Genomic DNA, 26823 nt, shown 5'->3' on the forward strand with positions numbered 1-26823 from the left:
CCAAAAACATTCTGTTACAAATTGCGCTGTCATAAAACAATGTTAAAAGAGTTTTTTTTTTAATTCAATTACAGAAAAGAGAGTACATAACCTAGACAAACACACTATGTCATTAGCAGCATACACATTCGTGATAGACCAAACCCATGGGCATGAGGCTTGGTACTTTAAAAAAATTTTGTAACTCGAGTTTGCAAAAGGACGGGAATTTCAAGATAGGTGCTCATCATCGCATCCAAACACATTCTACATGTTATGGCTCAATTATATGTGAACAATTGGAATAGGAACTATTTACTACACCAATAAAGTATGTCACCTCTGGGTAATGGTGTTTACCAAGCCCGGTACACAACTTACCCTATGGCCCCTTCTTGAAATTGAGGCCTAAGAGTATACTCAACAAGTACATATATTTATATACTTATGACATAACATTACATCACTTGGGAAAGTACTAGAGATTGAATACACTCTTCCTTGGTGGCTACTCTATCTACAGTCACATCAGACTTCAATGGGATTAAGTAAATATTTTCTCTTAGAGGGAAGAATTATTATAGAGAAAGAAACGTCCATGTGGTGAGTTCATTTGGCTATAACATTGACTGGAAAGCAATTACTCATGGAGGCTTGAATACAGTTCCTATTATTGCAACACATTTATTTATAAGAGACACCTGTAGGAGTCTTGCTTCTCCTAACGACTTGACTGCTAGGCCTGTCCTCTGCTGAGCCAAACAGATGGGGTATTGTATTTCTCAGAGGAAGTGTGGGAATTCTGGGTAGTAGGAATTTTGTGGATCCCAGCAGATTCCAGAAATGTATGTCACAGATATGTGAGGGAAATGTGTGATTTTAGGCAATGGATTGCAGGGCATTGTGCTAAGCACTAACCCCCAGATTCATCAAAGTCATGTTTTGCGAGTCCTTAATAGCGAATTTTAAGGATTCGCTTTTAAAGACTCTCAAAACGGGATGCATGTAGGAATCGCAATATTTTTTACGATTTCTACTGATTCCTTATTTGCGATCCGCTAATTGCTAATCGCAAATAAGGAATGGCTTTCCCATTCATTCCTATGGGCCTAAAGGCCCATAGGAATGAATGGGGAGTCATTCCTTTTTTGCGATTAGCAATTAGCGAATCGCAAATAAGGAAGCAATTTCAAGGGTGCCAGGGTGTCCAAAGGACACCCTGTTGCACCCCTGAAATGGTAATGCTCACTGGTGTTGCGCACACACATGTCCCAAGGATGTGTGTGTGTAACATACAACTTAGAAAAATGCACTAAAGTGCATATTTCTAAGTTTTTGCTATTTACCACGTAGTTAGACTTCGCGGTAAATAGCGGCCCCAGATTGCGAATTCGCAATCTTGGAATGGTTCATGCATTGCATTTAAGGAATCGCAAATTGCGATTCCTTAAATGCAATCGCAATTTGAGAACTCGCAATTATTTGCGAATTCTTAAATTGCGAGTGCATGAACACTTGATGCAGCTCAAATGCCATTTTTGCGGGCGCAAACGGTCGAAATTTGCGATTTGCACCGTTTGCGCTCGCAAAAATGCTTGATGCATCTACCTGTATATTAAAACAATGGTGCCTGCATGAAAATGTGAATCTCATGACTCAATAAAGTAAAGTTACAACTAGAATGTTTCTGCTTTAGAATAGTTCATTATCACGCAGTGGAGTTCTAATAATTTAGACTGCAGGGTTCTCATGTGAACTCAGAGTGAATCTAATGCACATGAATGTTAGCAACAAAGTAGACGACTTGTGGTTAGCACCTTTCAATGAACGTCAAGAGTCGTTCTCCCTGGAGTGTCTGAAAATATGAGTGAGACGTCCTCTAGGGTGTGTACTAATTGCTTTATCTTGTTGGTGGAGAGGTCTTCACTCAGATTTGGTCCAGGTGGACTTATGAGAGCCTGAAGGTAAGTTAATTTCACAGCTTGGGGAGGGTGTCCCAAGCATTTTTTAGTAGATTGATATGGTATACTACCTGACGCTGTCTGGTCACCTGCATCTTATAGGAAACTTTTCCTATCTTCTCAACTATTTTATGTTGGACTTTACCACTTCTTTTTTATCTTAGATGTGGAAGTAGGGCCAACACCCAGTCTCCGACCCTATATTCTCGTCATTTTTACCCTCAGTCATAAAAATGTTTTGTTTTTCTTGAGCCTTCTGAAGATTGAGATGAGCAAGCTCCCTTAGTTTGCCTATCCGGTCTTTTGATTTGGGAGGTGTATACAATGAGATCCCCTGCTTCCTCGCCACTAACCCTTTCCAGGCCTACGTTGTCATTTCCAAAACATTCTAGGGTCTCGTAGCAAAAAGGAGCTCAAAGGGGGATACCTCTAAACTCTTCTGGACTTTTCTGGACCAGAGGCAACTGTTTATCCCAATCCTTACCATTCCCCAAGCAATATTTTTTTTAAGAGTCATGTTTAGGGTCCTGGTATATCTCTCTATGAGACAATCGGTCTGCTGGTGGTATGCAGTGGCGGTTAGATGTTTGATGTTTAATTGTCAACATACCTGTTTCATCAGACCGGAAGCAAAAGGAGTCCCCTGATCTGTGAGTATCTCCTTGGGAAACCCCATTCGGAAGAATACTTCGACAAGATGTTGTGCAATGATTTTAGAGGTCACTGACCATAAGGGAATGGCTTCAGGATATCTAGTTGACTAGCCCACTAGGACAATAACATATTGTTAACCCCTCACTCAGCAGGGAAGGGGGTCAATTAGATCCATCCTTAGCCTATCAAACAGTTAAAGGGGAAACCCTGGGGGTTGATAAGGATTCCTTTTTTGACATAGTTAACACTCCTGGCAATACTTTTTAATTTGGGCATATATGCCAGGCCAGAAGAAATTATTTAGAATGGCTTGACTGTTTTTTCCTAAGCCAACATGTTCGGCCATTAAGTGGAAATGTGCACAGAACAAGATTTTCTCTCTACCTGCATCCATATCTACTCTATACAACAATCCTTTGTTAATAAACGATCGGGGATAGGAAGGAGGGTTATTGTTGTTCCTAAGCCTGGCTTCTTGGAAAGCATTGCGTAGTGAAGCATCATTCATCAGGGTTACCTTGAAATTATGATTGAGTTCCCAAGGGTCTGGTGTAAGGAGGGCATCTACTGAAATTCCCTCTGACAGTCCTGGAAGGGGGGGGGGTGTTGAGGGTATGTGGTAGGGAAGGTCCTTCTTTTCTTTGTAGATGTTTATTTTGTAAAAGGTCCAAGAAATTGGGATTGAGAATACGTTCTTCTGGAAGATTATAGAGAACTCCAAACTCCACTTGACTTTCCTGCTCTTCCTGGATTTTTACAATACGTTTAGCTAAGGGGTAGATTTTGGTATCCCTATGGACACACCAAATTCCTGCTTGTTTGTCGGGAATCAGATGAGAAAAATAGACCAATTCATCTTTGATAACAGATTGTGGACACCCAGAGTCCAACAAGGTCTTTACCCAGCAGCCATTCACCAAAAGACGTATATATATAATAATATAATATAGGCCCCATTTCCTGGGAGAAGAACGCGGAGCGAGGAACATAGCTAACATTCATGAGTTCTTCTTATATTTACAAAACCTGGTCATGTGGCCTCACTCTCTGCATTCAAAGAACTGGGGTCCACTATGGGATCCAGTATTGGGTGGTTACTCAGAGCGAAGAGGATGACCCTTGGGCATATGAACGAGCATCTTCCAGGGCGTTTTCTAATTTTTACCAGCAGTGGCCAGGTGACTTGATTTGTTCCCCCTCTTCATTTTTTACAGAGATACCTCTTCCTTGAGCCAGAGAAAAGATAGTGACTATTTCCACTGCCTGATCCAACGTTAAACCTTTGTGATGTTGTAGCCATTTTTGAGTATGATACGGTAAAGCATCTATATGCTGGTCCAGATGTATTTTAGTTATGATCTACTAGATTCCAATGGTTTCAGCCATCGCTTGGCTGCATACTTTGTTTTCTAAAGCATGGTTTTTGGTATGTCTCCCGGTCCCCTTCTTTCCTTCCTAAATCTCATTTGTAAGGTTTTGTCATCAATCTCTAATCTGTTAAGGATAGCTCGATATAAGTACTAGAGCCATCAGCATTAGGGTACTTGATAAGCAGATTGGACCTCACCAGTTAGTAGTCATGCAAGAGAGAAAGGGCACATTTCAGGAGGCTATAGACTGGCATTAGTAGCCCGTTCAAAGTTTAAAAGGAAAGCCACAGGCTCGTCGCATGTCACTTTTTTCTGAAACGGAACATTGGGTCCTGCAGGGATGGGGCTTTTCCTTGTACTAGTCCCATGGTTAAATGAAACTGACCTTTAGAAAGCTTGCTTACATGTTCTCCCTGGGTTTTTATGGCATTTGTAAACTCTGTCTGGTCTATGTCAGCGGCAGACGTGTACCTTTCCATGGCCCACTCAAGCTTTTGTTGTCCCTCAATCAACTGATGAGTTTTCATGTTTTATACCAGAGGATATTTCCTGCCCACATTCTCCACCACTTGCAGGAATTTGGCAGCTTGTGGCATGATAAAGGCTTCCAGAGGCAGTGCTATCTAGATATTTATCTACATTTATGGCAAAAACCACTACATATATATATATATATATATATATATATATATATATATATATATATTACCTACTGGCGGTCGCCAGTAGGTAGTTATAGTTAGGATTGATTTCCATAGGGAAATCGCAACATTCTATTGGGAATAACTTTGGCGCCGGTTGAGGAATCTGCCTGAATATTTCAGCAACTTTGCCTCGCGGCTCTCCGCTCCTTCCCTGAAAGTTTGGGGGGATTCGTCAAGCTGGGGCCGAGATAAAAGGGGGGTCCCAAAACGTGTTTTCCCCATGTTAATTTCCATAGGGCGGTCTGTCGCACTTTTAGCTCGAACGGCTGAATGGATTTTCACCAAACTTGGCAAAATTGTAGGGACTGGTAGCCCGATGTGCCTTTGCTATGTGGCTGTTTTAGGTACCTACAAGTACGTCCCACACACACCCACACGCACACAACCCCACACCCTCACACCCACACACTCCCCACACACACCTCACACACGTACACCTCCACCCACACCCAAACACCCCACACACCCACACCGACACCTTACACATCCACACCCACACCCACACATCCCACACACACACACTCACACACACACCTCACCCCCCCAACACACACACACGCACACACAGATACCTCACAGACACACCTCACACATCCCACACGCACAACTCCCCCCCCACAAACACACACACACACACGCACACCTCACAGACACACCCACACATCCCACACATACACACACATCCTACACACATACCCCCCACACCCACACACACCCCGCACACACCTCACACCCCCACACCCCCACCTACACCCAAACACCCCACACACCCACACCCACGCACACACCTTACACACCCACATCCCCACCCACACCCACATACCCCACACACCTACACACACCTATACACCTCATCCCCCCTCAGACACACACACACACACACCTCACAGACACACCCCACACATCCCCCACACACACCTCCCCGCCCCACACATGGGGAAAACTCAGTGAAACACTAAAATAATAATTTAAAGTGCTTAGAGGTAGGGTAGGTCTGAATAGAGTTGTTGTGTTGTTTGGGTGTTTTAAGTACCAACATGTCTTACATTTAATGTACACCATTTCCGATGTAGATATCTTGCATGTTGTTACAGAAGTTGTGCTATATGGAATCTATATCATAGTCTGTCAGGAAAGCAGAAAGAACATGGAGGCAGGAGATGAAAAACAGATGTCAAATACACATTGGAGATAATATAGTGGGAGAAAGGAAGTATCTATGAGCAAAATTACTATGTAACATAAAAAAGTTGCGCAGTATACTATAAGTCTGACTTTACTTTATAATCAATTTGGTACTAGTTTAAGAATTACATATAAAAATGAATAATGTCTCAAACAATTTTAGAATTATTAAATATAAATTTATTTTTCAGATTCTTTTTCCAAATTAAACATAACTTCTATCATTTGACTGTCAGAAATATCCTCATTTTGAATGAGCAAATCCACTGATTCTACACATTGTAGTAGTTCATAGTCCCTTGATTCATCCATGAATTCCAAGTTATCATTGGGTTCTATAATTTCTTCATTGTTGCTCTCTAGGACAATTTCAAAGGAAATGTTTTGTTGACCTTCCATTTTCGTGCTGAAATTTGCATAAAAAATAAATATATCAGTAGAGATAGGGCACTGTTGGGTTTAAGTTCAGACAGGTAGTTTGGATTTTTTAACAGTGAATTTATCTTTGGGCAGTGTATGGTATCAGACTGGAAGTAGAAATATAAAAAAGTGTATGTGATGAAGCCTAAGTAAATTCATAATTATACAAAACAAGCCTAAATCCATCCATAACTATAACAGAGAAGTCTATCTCAATCTATAACTATTACAGAGGGATAGTATATAATTATCAGAAAAAGTTTTCCAAATTAACTTAAAGTGCACAACATACTTCAGTTTTCAAAATAACAACTTACCTTTCAAAAAGAAGTTGAAGTTGTCAGTGAAAATGCTCTTGAAATGTACTTCAGGAAGTAGTAGTCAAAATGGATGTGTTTCCCTCTCTTTCTTTATATATATTCAGTTACATAACCAATCAAATGTCATGAAATAATAGTAGAAAATGAAAGTAACTTTTTAATTGGTTGTCAATTCTAATACTTCAGATGTGTTTTTGTGAAGTAATTTACCTCTGGATATTTAGAGAGGTCTACAGGCTAAATGGCTCAATGGAATTCCACCAAATTTGGGAAAATGGTAGGGATTGGTATGTAGTATGAGCTATTGTATATTTGGTGAAAGTGTCTCTAGTGGTTTTAATGTAAATTAACTTTTCACATTTTTTGGGAGCGCTTCCCGGTGCGCGCCCCAGTACGCGTACCGGCAGCACTACGGGAGTCCTCCATTTTGTGTTTCGGTAGATTTGAGACAGAAAATGGAGGACAAACAACTTTGGAAAAGGGTATAAGGGGGCACGGTAGGCACTCCCTGACACCCTAGGTTTTCTGAGGGAATGTTAGGAGGCCCATATAGACCAAAAAAAAAAATATTTTAAAATGTTCGCGGGGGGAGCGCCCGGTACGCGTACCGGGGAGCGTACTTTGGTGAAAAATAGTGAAAAAAGTTATAAAAAGATAATCATTTGGAGTGATCAGAGGTAGGGTAGCTCTGAAAAGAGCTTTTGGGTTCTGTGGCTGATTTAGGTACCTACAAGTAGGTACCAATGCACAGTCTTAAATTCAGGAGGAATATTCTATTCCCCTCATCTGAGAAGTGCACACCATCTCCTCTGTAGATATCTTGCATGTTGTAACGCAAGTTGTTGTTGTATATTGAACCCATTCCATAGTCTCTCATGTAAGCAGAAACAGATTTATTCACATGTTTCCGTGCTTTCTCAAATTGTGGACAAAATTGGTTGGACCAGTTCCATTTCTGTCTTTGGCATATATTGGAAAATACCAAGGCAGTTTGAGGAAAAAGTGCCATCAATTGTTCAAAGGTGTCCTTTAAAAGCATTTCCAGACCTACCCCAGTCAAAGTGCCTAAGGCAGAATTATGAGGTTAGGGTGTGGCAAATGCAAAAAGGTTTTCGCCAATGGAATCAATTGGTGGCATCTCAATCCTCTCTGGCCAATCCATTTAATGTTCACATTTTGTAAATCAAGGTTGTGAAAATTTCTGGTAGCTGCATACCTTTGAGCCCAGTGGATATAGCTATGTCCAATAATCCAGACAGAATACATGGTGAGAGGAGATTCTGGTGCAGTCAGATGAAGTGTGGGAAAGAAATGGCAGTTGGAACAATAGGAGTTTGCAAAAAAAAACTGTAGACTTTCAGTGCTCTTGAATGACAAGCAATGATTGGTAGATTGACATAGTTGAAAACTGAGAGTTAGGGTGCATGGTTGTGTTCTGTGTAAGAAGTAACTTGAATGGTTAAAAAAAGTCATTTAAAGAAACATTGCACCAGATAAGCTGGTGTATTCGCAGGTCAAACATCCTTGCTGAGGTGATTTGCAACATTGTAGAATAAACTTTTAAACCTGAGAGCTCAGTGAGGAGGGAGTTGCTATGGTAACAGGTAGAAAGGGCTGAGGGGGGAAGGGTGTTGGTTTGAAAATACAGAGGGAAGAGTTTTGATTGGTTACTATGAGCAATATGTGTGTAGAATTAGAGGTTTTCTGTGCCATTAAGGTTTGCAGTGCCTGGAGAACATACCTTTTGCTCTGCTAAAGAATAATGGTGTGTGTATCTGACACTGTTCTGAATCTCCTAAAGCATTTGTAAAGGTGAGTTATGATTCCTTTAATATACATAGAGACTTGTATACTCTATGGAGAAGATTTGGAAGCAAATTGTGGTTTTTTAATGTTGCTTTGTGTCATGCTTTTTGATAATGCTTGGTAAAAAGTTTTTACTGCATAGAGGAATTGTATTTTGTAAAATTGTGAAGTTTTAGTAGTGACATGGAATGCTTGTACATAGGACCTGTGCTGTGTTTCTTAAATGTGATGTCAAAAACGATTTTGGGAAAAATGAATGGCTTTTACATTTTTTAAAAGGAATAAAGAATGTGTGCATGTTTAAAGAAATACATTTGACTCTTTACAATGATGTTACCTGTGTTAACTCAGTGTAGGAAGCATATTGAGTTTGTTTGCATAGAGGAATTGTATTTTGTAAAATAGTGAGGTTTCAATAATGACATGGAATGCTTGTACATAGGACCTGTGCTGTGTGTCCTAAATGTGATGTCAAAAACGATTTTGGGGAAAATGAATGGCTTTTACATTTTTGAGTTTAATGTGGCGCAGAGGTTTAAAAAGTGACGCATCTACCTACATGCGTCACTTTTTAAATATGGCGCAAAAAGGTACATGTTTTATGCCGCCGATGCGTCACAAAAAGTGACGCATCAGCAGTGCAAAACTGTAGGAAGCATATTGAGTTTGTTTGCATAGAGGAATTGTATTTTGAAAAATAGTGAGGTTTCAGTAATGACATGGAATGCTTGTACATAGGACCTGTGCTGCGTTTCCTAAATGTGATGTCAAAACGATTTTGGGGAAAATGAATGGCTTTTACATTTTTGAGTATAATGTGGCGCAGAGGTTTAAAAAGTGACGCATCTACCTACATGCGTCACTTTTTAAATATGGCGCAAAAAGGTACATGTTTTATGTCGCCGATGCGTCACAAAAAGTGACGCATCAGCAGTGCAAAACTGTAGGAAACATATTGAGTTTGTTTGCATAGAGGAATTGTATTTTGAAAAATAGTGAGGTTTCAGTAATGACATGGAATGCTTGTACATAGGACCTGTGTTGTGTTTCCTAAATGTGATGTCAAAAACAATTTTGGGGAAAATGAATGGCTTTTCCATTTTTGAGTATAATGTGGCGCAGAGGTTTAAAAAGTGACGCATCTACCTACATGCGTCACTTTTTAAATATGGCGCAAAAAGGTACATGTTTTATGCCGCCGATGCGTCACAAAAAGTGACGCATCAGCAGTGCAAAACTGTAGGAAGCATATTGAGTTTGTTTGCATAGAGGAATTGTATTTTGAAAAATAGTGAGGTTTCAGTAATGACATGAAATGCTTGTACATAGGACCTGTGCTGTGTTTCCTAAATGTGATGTCAAAAACGATTTTGGGGAAAATAAATGGCTTTTACATTTTTGAGTATAATGTGGCGCAGAGGTTTAAAAAGTGACGCATCTACCTACATGCGTCACTTTTTAAATATGGCGCAAAAAGGTACATGTTTTATGCCGCCGATGCGTCACAAAAAGTGACGCATCAGCAGTGCAAAACTGTAGGAAGCATATTGAGTTTGTTTGCATAGAGGAATTGTATTTTGAAAAATAGTGAGGTTTCAGTAATGACATGGAATGCTTGTATATAGGACCTGTGCTGTGTTTCCTAAATGTGATGTCAAAAACGATTTTGGGGAAAATGAATGGCTTTTACATTTTTGAGTATAATGTGGCGCAGAGGTTTAAAAAGTGATGCATCTACCTACATGCGTCACTTTTTAAATATGGCGCAAAAAGGTACATGTTTTATGCCGCCGTTGCGTCACAAAAAGTGACGCATCAGCAGTGCAAAACTGACGCAGGGCCTCATAAATGAGGTTCTTTTTATTTGCACACTACTCCAGTTTAGTCCTGTCCACTGCACTCTTGGACACAAGCCTCACCTTTTGTGCTCCCCTGGACAGTCTTACCTGTGTTAACTCAGTGTAGGAAGCACATTGAGGGGCATATTACCAAGCAATAGCGATATTTATCGCTATTGCTTGGTTAGAGACAAAATTTTACCGATGCGCTGCGTAGATTTTTATCGCAGATAAACCTTGGCATTACCAAGGTTTATCGCAAATGCGATAAAAAACGGCCGCAATGCATGAATATCTCTGAAAAGTCCGCGATATTCATGCATTACCGAGCTAATGCTCTTAGCCATGTTATCCACCTCCCATTGGATAACATGGCTAAGAACTGCTCAGGGCAGGTGTTAGCTTTTGGAGATATTTGCGCTTAGCGCGAATATCTCCAAAAGTTGGTAATAGGAGATAGCGATGTTAGCGACTGTTTCCAGTCGCTAACATCTTGGCACGGCCACTTTGCATGTCATTAGTGATAAATATCACTGACATGCAAAGTGGGGCCCAAGATGGTCGCTATCTCCTACTAGCTGTCGCTAACTGGTGTTAGCGACAGCTAGGTAATAGGGAGATAATTTTATCTCCGCTTTCTTGGCTTTTAAAGCCAAAAATGCGGAGATAAACCCCCTTGATAATATGCCCCTGAGTTTCTTTCATAGAGGAATTTTATTTTGTAAAATTGTGAAGTTTCAGTAGTGACATGGAATGCTTGTACATAGGATCTGTGCTGTGTTTCTGAAATGTGATGTCAAAAACGATTTTGGAGAAAATGAATGGGTTTTACATTTTTGAGGAGGAATAAAGAATGTTTGCATGCTTAAAGACATAAATTTGACCCTTTCACAATGATGTCACCTGTGTTACCTCAGATTAGGAAGTAGATTGTGCAGATGAGGTGAGGCATGTGCAGAGGAACAGAGGAGGTGAGGTTTATGATCAAGACTGTAGTGGGAGAGAGGCCTTTCCCGGGAAGCATAGGTGATGAAGGCTGTGTATAAGAGTGCAGTGGACTAGACTTTATGAAGTCTATCCCCTACTGGACTCTTAGACACAAGTCACATCTTCTTTGTACCTGTGGACAGAGCTGTCTTCCACTATACTCTTCAATACAGGCCTCACCTTTTGTGCACCCCTGGAGAATCCTCACCTGATCTGTAACCCTGAATAGATTGTTTGCTTTTTGTCATTGCTTTGTTGTTTGGTAATAGTGGTCTATAATGTGCTATTTTTTTTTTTAACACAGATTGAAATCAAGATTTCAAGAGTAAGCAAAGATGCCCTCAAGGGAAAGGACAAGAAAACAACATAACCGTCAAAAAACAAAAACAGCAACGGAATTACAGCACTCTTCCACAACAAATACTTCAAAAAACAGGAACCAAGCTCCTGGTAAGAGAACTAAGTCTTTTATACGGAACATATGTACTTCAAAAAATACTGTTGGACAGCATGTAGAAAAAGAGAATGAGAGAGTAAATTTGAAAAGGAAGGAGAGAACCTCAAAGAATCCTAGAACTGGAGCTGGAGAGAATAATATGTATAGGAATAGAAGGCAGAATCAGTTTAGAGACATTCGTAAACGAATGTTTCGCAATAGGGTGGTTTTAAATTTGTTCAAAAACATTAGGAAAGGTGAACAGAGAGCTGGTTTTTATAAGAAAAAGAAAAGTGTAGAGAAAATTGTTGATCAGGCTTTTGAAGTTAAGAAAAAATTATTTATTTTAATAATCAATAGAATCAGGACACTTAACAAGACAATTGATGTTTTCAAATCAAACAGTAGATGGAAAAGAGTAATTAATCGGACTCATTTTTGTAAAGTTTTTTCTGGAGAATGGATGCACAGTTCAAGTTGTGAGCCATTTTTTTAATGAGGAGAGTTACTTCCAGGAGAATGATTTAGTGCATGCAGTTGACACCAGTGGTCGAGCGTATGAAGTGAAAGACGGTTGTCCGATTGAAAAAGAGAAACTTGTGCCTAGAGAACCAGAAGAGGTGTTAACTGATGAAGTTTTAGGGAGACGTACTAAGGGTCCAGTGTACACTTGGAAGTGTAGTCGTATTTGTAGTGTGCGACAGGAATCAATTGATTTGTTTTGTAATTTCTTACGTACATATAGTAAGAAAAGTCTAAAGCAGAAAGTGAAGTTGTTGCAAGACTTTGGCCCAGATGTAGGTAAAATAGATTTACCGATTTTTAATTACCGAATTTTACCGATTCGGTAATTAAAAATCGGTAAATCTAAGGGGTGGATATGTAGGTATTCCAGATGTGCTGGAATACCGATTCTGAATAATTCGGTATTTACCGATTCGGTAAATACCGAATCGGTAATGCCCATTCATTAGGAATGAATGGGCATTACCGATTCGGTATTTACCGAATCGGTAAATACCGACTTTCACAAGGGTGCAGGGGGTGTCACTTTGACACCCTCTGGCCCCCCCAAAACAGGCTCGGGTGCCATGTGGCAGGCATATATGCCCTAAGGGCAGGTCTGCCTGTCACATGGCATAGGTGTGCATGCACACATGTGCATGCACACCGGAATCGGTATTTTACCAGCAAATTGGATTTGATGGTAAAATACCGATTCGGTAAGGCTTGTGGGACTCAGAAGAGTCCCACCTACATATCAGATTTACCGATTCAGTAAAAATACCGATTCGGTATTTTACAGAATCGGTAAATTTACCGAATCTGTAAATTTACCGATTCTGTAAAATATTGCCCCTACATACCGAAATCCCATTTACCGGTCGGTAACGGCCGAAATCGTCTGTTACCGGTCGGTAAATGGCCTGAAACGGCCACCTATATCTGGCCCTTAGATCCTTGCAGAGTGAGAGAAAACACAGGTTTGCAAGGGCATTCACTGGCTTGTCTTTCTAGAAAAGTCTGTCAGAGTGTTTTTCATCATTTTAGGATGTTAGCAGTGCATCATACCAAAATGAGGAAATTAGTGAGAATGTTGTATTATGCAAAAAGTCCAGCACTTAAGCTTAAACAATTAAACAGTGCTCTTTTGCATGGAACTGAATTAGATGTGAAGAAGATTTGTGAAGAAATTGAGATTTGTTATTTTGGTGGAAAAGAGGATAGTGTAGAAATTGACACAGCAATTCAAGGTAATGTGGAAGACAATGTACAGATTTCAAGTACAGAAAAGTTTGAGCAGGAAATTACCAGGTTTAAGGTGAAATCAAGTGAAAGGCCGAATTTTACTTGTGTGTGTTGTCGACGAAGTCATTATAAGCATCAAACTAGATTAGTTGATTTATACGTAAAAAGTGAAAAGATGAATAATTATGAGTGGAAGGATTTTGCAACTTATTTATGGGTGGAGAATTGTTTTGATTTGAGTTCTGATCAGCGTATTTGTAAATATTGTTATGATAAATTAAATCAAAACACACTGCCTGCTAGAGGTGTTCATAATAATTTGGAGTTGGTAGACATTCCCCGTGAATTGATGGATTTAAATACATATGAGTCTATTTTGATTCAATGTGTCCATCCTTTTCAGGCAATTGTTCGCATGGAGCCTTAGATAGGGAAATTTCCTCCTACAGATTTGCAGAGAGGATTAAAGGGAAGAGTAGTTTATTTGCCTCTTGATTTGAAAAAAAATATTGATACAATTGGTATAGAAAAAGTAGAAGAGGAACCTTTAGTTATTCTAGTTAATGGGGTTCCGACAAAGAGTAAGAAAATCTGGCAAGATTTAGTGGATGTTAGGAAAGTCAAAAAGGCAACGTTGTATTTAGTCAAAACAATGAGTATTACAAAGATGTATGTGTTGCAGCAGAGGAAACAGCTGCAGATGAAGACAGTGATTGTTCAGGCGGCCAACTTGAAAAAGTTGATGTGTCTAGAAGTGAAGAAATATATGAACATTATACTGTTCATCCTTTGCATTCCAAAGAAGTAATGGGGAATGCAATTGAATTGTTTCAAATGAAAGCAGCAAAAGGAAGTCCCATTAGTGTATGGGAAGAAAGTTTGGAAGCTCGTTGTTTTCCACAGCTATTTCCAACAGGTAGAGGTAGACGATATGATGATCGTCCACTTCAAATTCCTGCATCAGAATATCGAACCGTAAGATCATATGCTGAAGATCCAAGGTTTCGTCAATGCATTCCTTATTTATTTCATCTACTGTATGAAAGTGACTTGTCTGGGCTTTCTTATGCAGTAAACCATATACTGAAAAGTGGAGCACATCTGCAAAATGTTTCGGCGAGGGACTTTATGGAGAAAGTCAATCTGCAAGATAATATTTTGGAATCTCATCTAACCAATCTCATGGCATGTCAGCGTGGTACAAATGAGTATTGGTACCGTCGTCATGGGGAATTGAAATGTATGCTAAGAAACTTAGGAACTCCTACATGGTTCCTCACTCTTAGCTGTGCTGAGTATGCATGGGACGACTTACTTCAATTTCTACGAGAGGCAAATGCAAATATACAAAATATAGAATTCAAAACACCTGGAGAGTTGTGTTCTTTGGATCCAGTGAATGTATGCAGATATTTCAATCATAGATTTGAAGCTATGATGTCTTTTATTACCAACAAAAAAAATCCTCCTCTTGGAGAGGTATTGGATTTCTTTTGGAGAAAGGAGTATCAAGCGAGAGGTGCTCCTCACATACATATGCTGTTGTGGATTAAAGATGCACCCAAATTTGGAACAGATTCGGATGAAACAGTGATGAGTTTCATTGAAGAGTATTCAACATGTGCTGTTCCGAAAACTACAGAGGAAAACAGTTTAAGGCAGCAAGTTTTACGCTTTCAATCCCATCGTTGTGGAAAGTACTGTCGTCGAAATTTCAGAAACAAGGACAAGTTCTACACAAAATGTCATTTCGGCTTTCCACGACCAGTGATTTCTAAAGGAAGAGTAAATAATTTGATGTCTTCTCTGCGACATACTGTGACGAGGAAATCACCAAAAAATACATACAATTTAAAAAGAAACAAAGAGTCCAAGTACATCAACGACTACAACCCAGTGATTCTGTCCATGTGGAATGCTAACATGGATATTCAGTTCGTTGCTGACAACTCTATTGCTGTGGCTCGATATGTGACGTCTTACATCACAAAAAAAGAAAAGACAGAACTGAATGTAATGTGGGAGGACATTTCACATGAAAAGAGTCTAAGCAAGAAATTATACAGTTACAGTCTGAAGATGTTGTCGCATCGAGAAATTGGAGCATATGAATGTTCTGATCGATTGTCGTCAGCAAGTCTCTATTCCAAATCTAGAACCATCATTTGGGTGAGTCTAGGTCTTGCTGCAACACAAAACCGAGTTTTGAAATCTGTACAAGAAATAGAGTATTTGGCGGAGAAAGAACCAGAAAGTACATATATTTTGAAGACAAACATGTTGGATACATACTATCCAAATAGAAGTAGTCATCTTGAGAATAGTTGTTTGTATGAAGTTCTGCAAAACTATATTTATAAGAGAACCATCAGAGAAGATATCAACAATGGAATATATGCTATCATTGGGTGTGAAGGATGTCTAGTGTCTAGTGAGACAGAAAAGGGCCATTTGATTAATCATCGAAAATTGAGTTGCGAAAATCCATAGAAAAGGGAATTTTACTATTTAGCTCTTTTGCAACTCTTTAAGCCATGGCGTACAGAAGAGGAACTACTTGGAGATTTTCTGTGTTACGAAGATTCTTTTAATGCAATCAAGGATACCATAGAATGCCCTGTTTTTCCAAATTATCTGCAAATGTTGAATGAAGAAATAGAGCAAGAAGCCACAATTGCTGCAGAGATTGCTAGAGACAGTTCTCAAGACAATCAGAGTTCTGCTTCATTGAGTTAGGATCCACTTGGAGGACCAATTATACAAAATGAAGCTGCCACTGCCATGGATGAGGTGGAAAGAGCTATGGAACATGCTCAAGATGATGTAGTTAACTTAGAAGATTTGGTGAAACAACTAAACCTTGAGCAGAAACAGATATATGACGAAGTCACAGAACAGATTGAACATGGATTCAGTCATGAGAAGAAAGAGTGCTCATGTACATCATTTAAGCCTGTGCAACTGTACGTTAGTGGAGAAGCGGGAACTGATTAAAGCAATTGCAACTTATCTGCAGAAAAGGACTGAATCACCGCTGTCTTGTGTTGTCACTGCTCCAACTGGGCTGACTGCACATAACATTAAAGGGATTACTTTACATCGTTTACTGATGCTGCCAGTGGAGCATGATAACAAATTGGAGTACCACAAGCTATCTGGAGATGCGTGTTCCGAAGTTTCGAGAGTCCTGAAGAAAATGAAACTTCTTATCATTGATGAAGTAAGCATGGTGTCAAATATAATGCTTGCTTTTGTGCATTTGAGAATGCAAGAAATTCTTAGAACAGACTATGATGTCTTATTTGGAGGAAAACACATTATTGTTTTTGGAGATCTACTGCAGTTGAGTCCAGTGAAAGGACAACCTGTGTTCAAAATGCTCACGCATGAAGATACCAGGAAGTGCTTAGGAAGTATTGGAAACGTTAATATATGGTTAAACTTCAAATATGCAGAACTGCTTCAAAATATGCGGCAGGCAAAGGATGAAGATTATAAAAATATTTTACAAGATGTAAGAATCGTAAAAGTAAGTCAGCAAGGGAAATAAGCTTTACATGGACGATTAATTTCAAATTTGTACCCAAATGAAAAGATTCTTCCAGAGAATATTTTTAAGAAAATTAATGAGAAGAAATCTGGCATATGTTTGATGCCAACTCTGAAAGAATGTTCCATGTTCAACAACAAAATGTTACAGTTAGAAAATGAAGAGATAGTGAAACTGGAAGCTACAGATAAAACAGAGCATATGGGAGCAACAATTATTTTGTCTGAAAATTTGAAATCAAAATTGGATTCATTAGAGAAGACTATATCTAAAACTGCCGGTTTTGAAAAGACTCTGAATGTGTGTTTAAATTGTCGTATCATTTTGAGAAGGAATTTAAATGTCGAAAGAGGTCTGGTAAATGGAGCAATGGGTCATGTTGTTGGTTTTGTGAATTACAAAAATAGAGATGGAATTGAAATTTTAAAAATTAAATTTGATGGCATTGATGAAATAGAACAAATTTGTCGTTGTTCAGCTAGATTTTTGCTCGTGCAAGACTTATATGTTCGGCGAAAACAGTTTCCTATTTGTTTGGCATATGCGGTGACAATTCATAAGTCTCAAGGTTTAAGTGTAGATAGCGCTTTGGTGAAAATTGGAAGTTCTGTGTTTAAAGAGGGTATGGCATATGTGGCATTATCACGAGTCAGAACTTTATCTGGATTGTACTTGATTGAGTGTGATGAAACAAAGATTTGTGCAGATCTACATTGTGTTAAAGAATACAATAGGTTAAGAAGAGAGTATGCTCCACATTTGCCTCAATATCCTCTGATTGAAAAACGTGTGGTAGGCCGAAAAAGAAGAAATGAGAGTAATTGCAGTGAGGTAGTAGCAAAAAGACAAAACGTAGACGAAACTGTAATTGTAAGCAGAAGGGAAAAAAAATCTGTTGAAGATGTTGTTGGATTTCAGTTTGAAAACAGTTCTGGTGTCAACTGCTATGCTAATGTAGTGGTTAATGTTGTTTTTTTTCTTCAAAATATACAAGAACAGATTGTTGAAAATCGGGATCAAAGATTCTGTTGTTTGTTGAATTCCGTGTTTGAGAAATGTACAAGTGATAGAGCAAAAATAGAAAGTGTTTCAGAATTCATATCTACTGGTCAAAATCAATTTTCACAGAATATTCAGCAGGATTGTCAGGAATTTTTAATGTATATGTTTGATGTATTGGAAGATGAAGGTGTAGATATTAAAAATCTTTTTAGCCTTTCTTATCAATGGCAGCATGACTGCGACAACTGTACTTTATCAAGTACTACTAGAATAGACACTGAAAGATTTATATATTTGACTTTACCAGACTGCAAATCAGTGCCTTTTAATAATCTAGTTAAAGCAGCGGATCACAATATGGTGTGTCCCCAATGTAAGTCTACAATGCTGTCCACATTATTTCTACAAAATTATGGTCAGTATGTCATTTTAATGTTCCAACGATGTAGACCTGATGGAACTAAATTGACAACTTCTATTAAAAATTTTGTGGCTTCACAGTTATCGATATCAGGAAGAACCTTTGCAACTGCAGCTATTATTTTTCATGATGGTCCTTCTACAACATCAGGGCATTACACATGCTATTTAAAAAGTTGTAACGGTTGGACCCAATGTAATGACACTCATTTGACTTTCAAACAACGTTTGCCTTTTGGCTTAAGAAATTCATACCTAGTGTTTTTACAACCAAAATTTAGGTAAAGGTAATTGGCCTATGAAGACGGGAGCAGTTAATAAAGGTTATTTTGCTGTTTAAAAATATATTCTGAATAAAAGTGAATCAGGTAATATTAAAAATTGACTTGTCATATAGGTAATGTAAGTGGATCTCATAGTAAGTGATATTAGTATTATAGAAAATGATGAACATGAGTGAGTCAGAGATGCTTTTACAAGTACTTAAATATTGTGAAAATGTTGTAGAGCCTTTCTTTCAGAACGTCGGGAAAAAGGTCATTTCAGATTTTCTTTGAATTAATTTGAAAGTATACTCATACATCTGACACTATTTGGCCAAAAGGAAAGGTACAGGAATGAGTAAAGAGTCATGACTGAAACAAAGGAGTATATGAAAATAATGAAAATATTTCAGATGTTCTTGGAGCTTTTCCTCTAGAAAGTCGATTAAATAGATTTTTTACTGAACAGCAAAGTACTTTGTAACAAGAAAAGGACCTCCATGATATACTATTTGGCCTCAAGGAAAAGTAAGTCAATCCAAGATTAGTGTTCATTTGTCATTTGTCAGTATCTAAGGTTTTTTTTAAAACACAATCTTTTAGCTGGTGTTTTTTTTTCCCGCTGTCATATGATGAGTAATTTGAACTCACTGTTTTAAGTGAAATTCAATATATTCTGAGAACAGCAAAACTAAACTATGTAACATGTTGTACAAGTTATTCTATACTTTGGATTGTGTAATTTAAATTGTATTACCATTCTCTAACACTCACTTTCCTTTTTCCATCCTCTTTCAGCTCTTTTTACTCACTTATAATGTCTTTCTCTCACTCTCTGTAAGCCCCGTTCCTTTACTCCACTTCTTTGACAACACCTCATTCTCATTTCAACTGTGTGCATCCCCTCTCTCCCTTGCATAACTTTTCAGCTTTCAGTCTCTCTGCTTTACTTCCCTTTTCCGTATTTTCCTCCTTTGCTCTTTTAGTAATTCCTGTTTACTCACTCAGCAGTATTATTGCACTCTATCACTATAAATCACCCACTCTCCCTCGCTTATCTTTGTTTGCTCCTTACTTTTGACCTCTTCTCTCTATTTTTCGTTCACTACTTCTATGTCCTCAGTGCCTCACTCTCCTTGTGTTATGTTCAGTTGTGTTTATCTTCTTTCTATCACTTCTTTTACAATAACTTCACTGCACCGCTCTCATCGTTTTTCATCCCATTTCTTTTACTCTGGTTCCATTACTATCCCTCATTTCCTTTCTTTCAATGTTCTTCTCTTAATTTCATCACCAAATTATTTTCTTTCAGTACCACTGTTTTAGTCGTCTTCTCCTCTCTTTCCCTTTTTTTGCTCTCTTACTCATTTCCTTTTCTCACTCATTGTACTCCACCTCACTCAGTTTTTCTCTAGTGTGTCTGCCTACTAACTTCCTCAGTCCATTTCCCTCAATCGTTGTATATTATTCTCTATCCCTTCATCCTTTCACTCTATGACTGTTCTTTACTTGCTCTCAGTTATCTTCTATTCCTCATTCTTCTAATTGCATCCTTAATTAGACTGTTTTCTGTCTCAGTCAATATCTTTTTACTTACTTCTGTTTCCTGATTTAGTTTTGCTAACTCACATTGTTTTAGTATCTTTCTTACCTTCAGTTCATTTCTCTGTTCTTCTCTCTCTCTTTGTCAGTGAATCTATATGCCTTACTCTTTGTAATTTGCTCTCCTTCTATTTCTTTGTCTCTATTTTTGTCCTTCTACCTTCCTTTATTTCCCTTTCTGTGTCCTTCACTCTTACTTTATTTCTAAATAGAGTGTTATGATTTTTAACCTCTTCATTTGTATCTTTTAATTTAAAATACCTATTTCATTAATTATAACTTATTTTTTCTTCTCTCTCTGTCACAGATACAAACTGTAGTAAAAAAAAATTAAAGTTACATTTATTATATGGTAAGTATGACAAAAAAATGTAGTTTGTCATCACCCTTTGCTTTAAGCTCACTAACATTTTCTCAATCAACCTCACTCCTGTGTCTTTACTCTGCTTCCCTTACTTATTCTTATTCTACATGTTTACTCCCATTTCCCTATTTTCCCTCTCATATTCAACTTCTTTCAATCCCTATTCTTTAATTCACTTACCCTCCTTTGCTTCTTCACTCATTCTCTTTTTCTTAATTATTTACCTTACTTCTACACATACACCTCATCCCCCTCCCAACACATACACACACCTCTAACATACACCCCCCACACACACACCACACACACACCTCATACACACAAAAAATCCTCCTACACACACACCTCAAACACACACACACATTCTATACACACACATACATCGAACACATACACATCCCACACTCATACACTCCTCACACATATTTCACACACCCTCACCTCCACCCACACCGAAACACCCCACACAGCCACACCCACAGACACACCTTACACTCCCACACCCCGACCTACACCCACTGACTCCCTATAAGTCACACACACTGCATTACTTATCTTTCTTTGCTGTTTCACTCAAGCCCATTCAAGTACTGTTTCCTTTACTCTCTTTGTCCTTTCTCTTTCTCACTCCCCATGTCTTATCCTAATTCAATTTTTCCCCCTCTTTCACCCCTCTTTACTTATACTACCTGGTCTTTTCTCACTTTCCCTCATCGTTCTTCATTTATTCCGGTTCCGCCACTACCCTTCATTCCCCATTTTTTACTGTCCTTTCTTTTTCTTTCAGCAGCCAGTCACATTGTCCCACTATCTCTACTTTAGTCTTCTTCCTCTCTCTTCCTTTATTTCGCTCCTTTAGTCACTTTACTTTTCTCACTTTCACCCTATTACACCTTCTCTGTTTTTTACTATGTGATAAACAATCCCTCTGTGTTTCTCCCTGTAGCTCTCTTTCTCTTAACATTACTCTCTTTGTGTTCTTCCCTCATGCTAACTCCTTCATTAATTTTTTTTTCTATTTTTTTGGGGGGCGCGCCCCGGTACGCGTACCCTAAGAAAAAAAAATTGACAGAGATTCATTAAAAATATAGGTTTAATTTTATATATGAAAGGTAGTTCTAAAAATAACTGTTTTTTTCTTCTTTTTGTTGTTTTATATTTTTTTATTGTTTTTTGAACATTTTGTATTTTGTTTGGCTTTTCAAAACAGTTTTCTACTTTTTTTGTATTTTTTATAGGAAGAAACAAAGAGAAAGGGAATTGAAAATGGCTCCACTGGAGAAAAAAACAAAAAACTGAAAAAATTACTTCTTTTTTTTGGGGCAATCGTGATTGTCACCAGCAATGACGATGAGCTTTACACTCTTTTCTCCATAGGACATAAGCTTGCCACATCCAGTACAAGTGACTTTAAAATCACCAAATCGTTCCTGGATACAAGGCATCACCTCTGATGTTTCTGGTCCCGATTGAGTGGATTGCTTTCTTTTGGAGCTGGTCCTTGAACACTGGGGGAGGTGATTGGCCAGTTCCCTGATCTCTGCACGAGAATAGTTAGCAGGATGCTTCCGGGTCATATGCCGAATCATGGTATTATTACCAAATGAATAATTTTTATCTGGATTGCCCCTTGAGAGTTCTGCACAATAGATTCGACATGTTACCTTAGCCGCATTAACTTTTTTCTTGAACTCTGGAAGTGAAAAAAACTCCCATACAATGTGTTCTTTTGGCTTGTATGGGGTATTTTCTTCAGGCAACCATCTGCTCCCCTCCTCCTCTTCCTCTTCCTCCTCCTCCTCTTCTTCACCAGCAATGTATTGTTGTGGTGGTCCTCTTGGTGGTTGTGGTGGTGGTGCAGATGCTCCAGCTGTTGCTGCTACAGTAGCCATTTCAAAGTACAAAAGAATTGTCTCTGTACATGAAACAGGTCTTCCTCAGTCAAAGGACAAAGTCAGAGTGAGGAAGAAAGGTGGGGGTTTTTATCATTTGGAAAAAAAACTGTGCTGAACCAATCAGAAGTGTTATTTTCAGGTCACAAGACCAAGGCTTTACTCATTTGGAAACCAAAAATGTTCTGCACCAATAGAAAGTGTTATTTTCAGGTCACAAGACCCAGGCTGGTCACAAGACCCAGGCATTACTCATTTAGAAACCAAAACTGTTCTGCACCAATAGAAAGTGTTATTTTCAAGTCACATGACCCGACGAGCTTACGCTACGCGCCCCGGGGCGCGACCCTAGTCGCGCTCTGGGGCGCGCCCGCGGGTGCGTAGCGTAAGCGCGTCAGGACATTTCGCCATCATGCACTGGGACAGGAACAGACTAATTTGCATATAGCCAAGTTCTGAGCTGGGATGGTGCAGTGAGCTAAAAAACGGTGATGGATCAAGCCCTGATCTTTGGACTGGGTAAGAGTGGTCTGCTTAATTCAGGCACTCTGTTCATCACCACCCCCTTTTCTGAATCATTTTGTCCACCATAAGCGTGGAAGGGTATACTCAGATGTGAGTCCCTTGCTCATTGCACCATCAGGATTCAAGCAAGCCGGGCCGACGACGCCTGAAATGGCAGAAACCGGTCCCCGGAAGCTTGTTTCCTTCCCAGTATAAGAATTGGCTTGGTAGTTTGGTTTGCCCTGTTCCCATCATGCACTGGGACAGGAACAGACTAATTTGCATATAGCCAAGTTCTGAGCTGGGATGGTGCAGTGAGCTAAAAAACGGTGATGGATCAAGCCCTGATCTTTGGACTGGGTAAGAGTGGTCTGCTTAATTCAGGCACTCTGTTCATCACCACCCCCTTTTCTGAATCATTTTGTCCACCATAAGCGTGGAAGGGTATACTCAGATGTGAGTCCCTTGCTCATTGCACCATCAGGATTCAAGCAAGCCGGGCCGACGACGCCTGAAATGGCAGAAACCGGTCCCCGGAAGCTTGTTTCCTTCCCAGTATAAGAATTGGCTTGGTAGTTTGGTTTGCCCTGTTCCCATCATGCACTGGGACAGGAACAGACTAATTTGCATATAGCCAAGTTCTGAGCTGGGATGGTGCAGTGAGCTTAAAAATGGTGATGGATCAAGCCCTGATCTTTGGACTGGTTAAGAGTGGTCTGCTTAATTCAGGCACTCTGTTCATCACCACCCCCTTTTCTGAATCATTTTGTCCACCATAAGCGTGGAAGGGTATACTCAGATGTGAGTCCCTTGCTCATTGCACCATCAGGATTCAAGCAAGCCGGGCCGACGACGCCTGAAATGGCAGAAACCGGTCCCCGGAAGCTTGTTTCCTTCCCAGTATAAGAATTGGCTTGGTAGTTTGGTTTGCCCTGTTCCCATCATGCACTGGGACAGGAACAGACTAATTTGCATATAGCCAAGTTCTGAGCTGGGATGGTGCAGTGAGCTAAAAAACGGTGATGGATCAAGCCCTGATCTTTGGACTGGGTAAGAGTGGTCTGCTTAATTCAGGCACTCTGTTCATCACCACCCCCTTTTCTGAATCATTTTGTCCACCATAAGCGTGGAAGGGTATACTCAGATGTGAGTCCCTTGCTCATTGCACCATCAGGATTCAAGCAAGCCGGGCCGACGACGCCTGAAATGGCAGAAACCGGTCCCCGGAAGCTTGTTTCCTTCCCAGTATAAGAATTGGCTTGGTAGTTTGGTTTGCCCTGTTCCCATCATGCACTGGGACAGGAACAGACTAATTTGCATATAGCCAAGTTCTGAGCTGGGATGGTGCAGTGAGCTTAAAAACGGTGATGGATCAAGCCCTGATCTTTGGACTGGGTAAGAGTGGTCTGCTTAATTCAGGCACTCTGTTCATCACCACCCCCTTTTCTGAATCATTTTGTCCACCATAAGCGTGGAAGGGTATACTCAGATGTGAGTCCCTTGCTCATTGCACCATCAGGATTCAAGCAAGCCGGGCCGACGACGCCTGAAATGGCAGAAACCGGTCCCCGGAAGCTTGTTTCCTTCCCAGTATAAGAATTGGCTTGGTAGTTTGGTTTGCCCTGTTCCCATCATGCACTGGGACAGGAACAGACTAATTTGCATATAGCCAAGTTCTGAGCTGGGATGGTGCAGTGAGCTAAAAAACGGTGATGGATCAAGCCCTGATCTTTGGACTGGGTAAGAGTGGTCTGCTTAATTCAGGCACTCTGTTCATCACCACCCCCTTTTCTGAATTATAACTGGTGTGAAACCTATGGTTTTTTCAGTGAATATATATATATATATATATATATATATATGAACACACAGCTCCCGACTGCGCAGCACCTCTCTCTCCCACAGGCACTAATCAGGAAACGGACCACAGACGGTGAAGTAAATCATTCAGTGCTTTATTCCTCCTTAAGCAGACATGACGCGTTTCGACCGGGGAACCCGGTCTTGATCACATGACATGTTGTGACCCCTTAAGTGATTAAATACATTTCATCGTGTAACATGCTCCTCCCATTTTAGAATAGATATGGTAAACAGACTAGTAATGCCTTAAAAAACATCCACATAAAGTGCTATAAGTAACAAGCTGTTTTCAAATAAACATATTTCTGAAATTTATACAGATTAGGTATACTGGGCAAGTGCCCCTATGGTCTGTTATATAGTTAAATCTCATTATACGTCTGTTGTCTCCTATTTCATTGCTGATGGCATGTTATCAATGATGAACTTACATTCAATTTTCATGGTGTTGAACCCAATTTGTGCAAAACAATTAATAAAATAAACAAAAAAATAACCTTATATTCATCCATTGGTTGTAAAGCACAACCTGCACTTATCAAATGAATTCCTATATATCAATAATAAATGGTTTTGAATAACCACAATGTCAATCATTATTGTACATATTCATTAGAGTGCAAGATGCTTATAAAGTGACATGTGCAGAAAAAAGTGCAATAAGATCTGTAAACAATTCATAGTACTCAAAACGGTACCAATTAATGTATAACACATAAATCTTGATTTAATGAACTTGTGCAAACAGCAATATGCAGCCCCTCCACCCAAAGACACCAGATAAAAACTAGAAAAACCAGGGGACTAGTAAAACCAGTTAAAATCCAGTATAAATAAGGTAAAAAGCCCACATAAAACTCCACGCACAAGCAAAAAATTGTTCTTTATAATTTGAACAGCAAACAATTCATTCATTATTAAATGTTCTTTTGTAAATAGCAGCACAGCAAACTCTAAACAAGATTCAAGAATGACCATAAATACATAAATAAGTTTCTTATATAAAAAATATTATTCATAAAAAGTTATATAAGTCTTCTCCTGTATTAAGACCATTTGGCTTTTTTGTGTCAAACTGTACTATATATTGACTTTCCAGCTGACGTTATCTTCTTTCTCTATTACCCCCTCTCATGGATTTGGGCACGGCATCAATCACAAAATAAGTTAAATCCTTAAGATTATTATTTATTTATTTTTTTAATATATTTTTTTTCTTTTTTTTAACATTTAGCACACTTTATACATTATACATTTATAACTTCATAATTCTTTACTTCATATCTTTTATATACTTACAATACATTTCCATAGATAATCCAGCCTCCTCAATTACCATTCCATTGAAGACGTAAGTTCATAAATCCTTTTAACAACTATGGTGTATCCCCAATCCCTCCTTCCATCTGTTTATGGGCTCCCATATTCTGAAACCTAGGATCCTTCCTCTCCTACCTTTCCGTGCATAAATATTCTTCTCCATATTATATGCAGCCAGCAGGTTAGACAACCAGATTTGCATTACCGGCGGATTTTTGTCCAACCAAGTCCTGGCGATGGTCAGTCTGTAGACTGCCATTGCAACAAACAAGAATTCCCGCTGCCGCTCATTCATTTTTTTTTTTTGCCCACCCCCAAAAGAATCCAAGATGGAGTAAGTATAACTTGGATCCCCAATGACCTCGTGAGAAAACCCTCTATGTCCCTAAGCAATGTGTGCAGTTGGGGACACGTAGCAAATATGTGCACACTATCGGCCTCAACGGAGTTGCAACGGGGACAGGTAATCCCTGCAGTGCCACCCCACTTTGCTATCCTAGCAGGGGTAAAATAGAGGGAATATAATGTTTTGTAGTGTTGAGACTGCAAGGGGATGAACACAGAATTGTTCGTCCTAGGTCCAATGATTCGTGAAACCAAACAATTTCCCCACCTAGTTTCTCCGCCAACTTGT

The 26823-nt window shown here is 39.2% G+C and overlaps 1 protein-coding gene across 2 annotated transcripts in view; it reads right to left on the minus strand.

Annotated features, from left to right (window-relative positions):
* LOC144761771 (uncharacterized) overlaps positions 1 to 26823 on the minus strand; it is a 995952-nt gene that overhangs the window by 218793 nt on the left and 750336 nt on the right. The gene's annotated exons all lie outside the window — the stretch shown is intronic.

This window comes from Lissotriton helveticus, chromosome 6 (assembly GCF_964261635.1).
Source record: "Lissotriton helveticus chromosome 6, aLisHel1.1, whole genome shotgun sequence".
Taxonomy (NCBI): domain Eukaryota; kingdom Metazoa; phylum Chordata; class Amphibia; order Caudata; family Salamandridae; genus Lissotriton; species Lissotriton helveticus.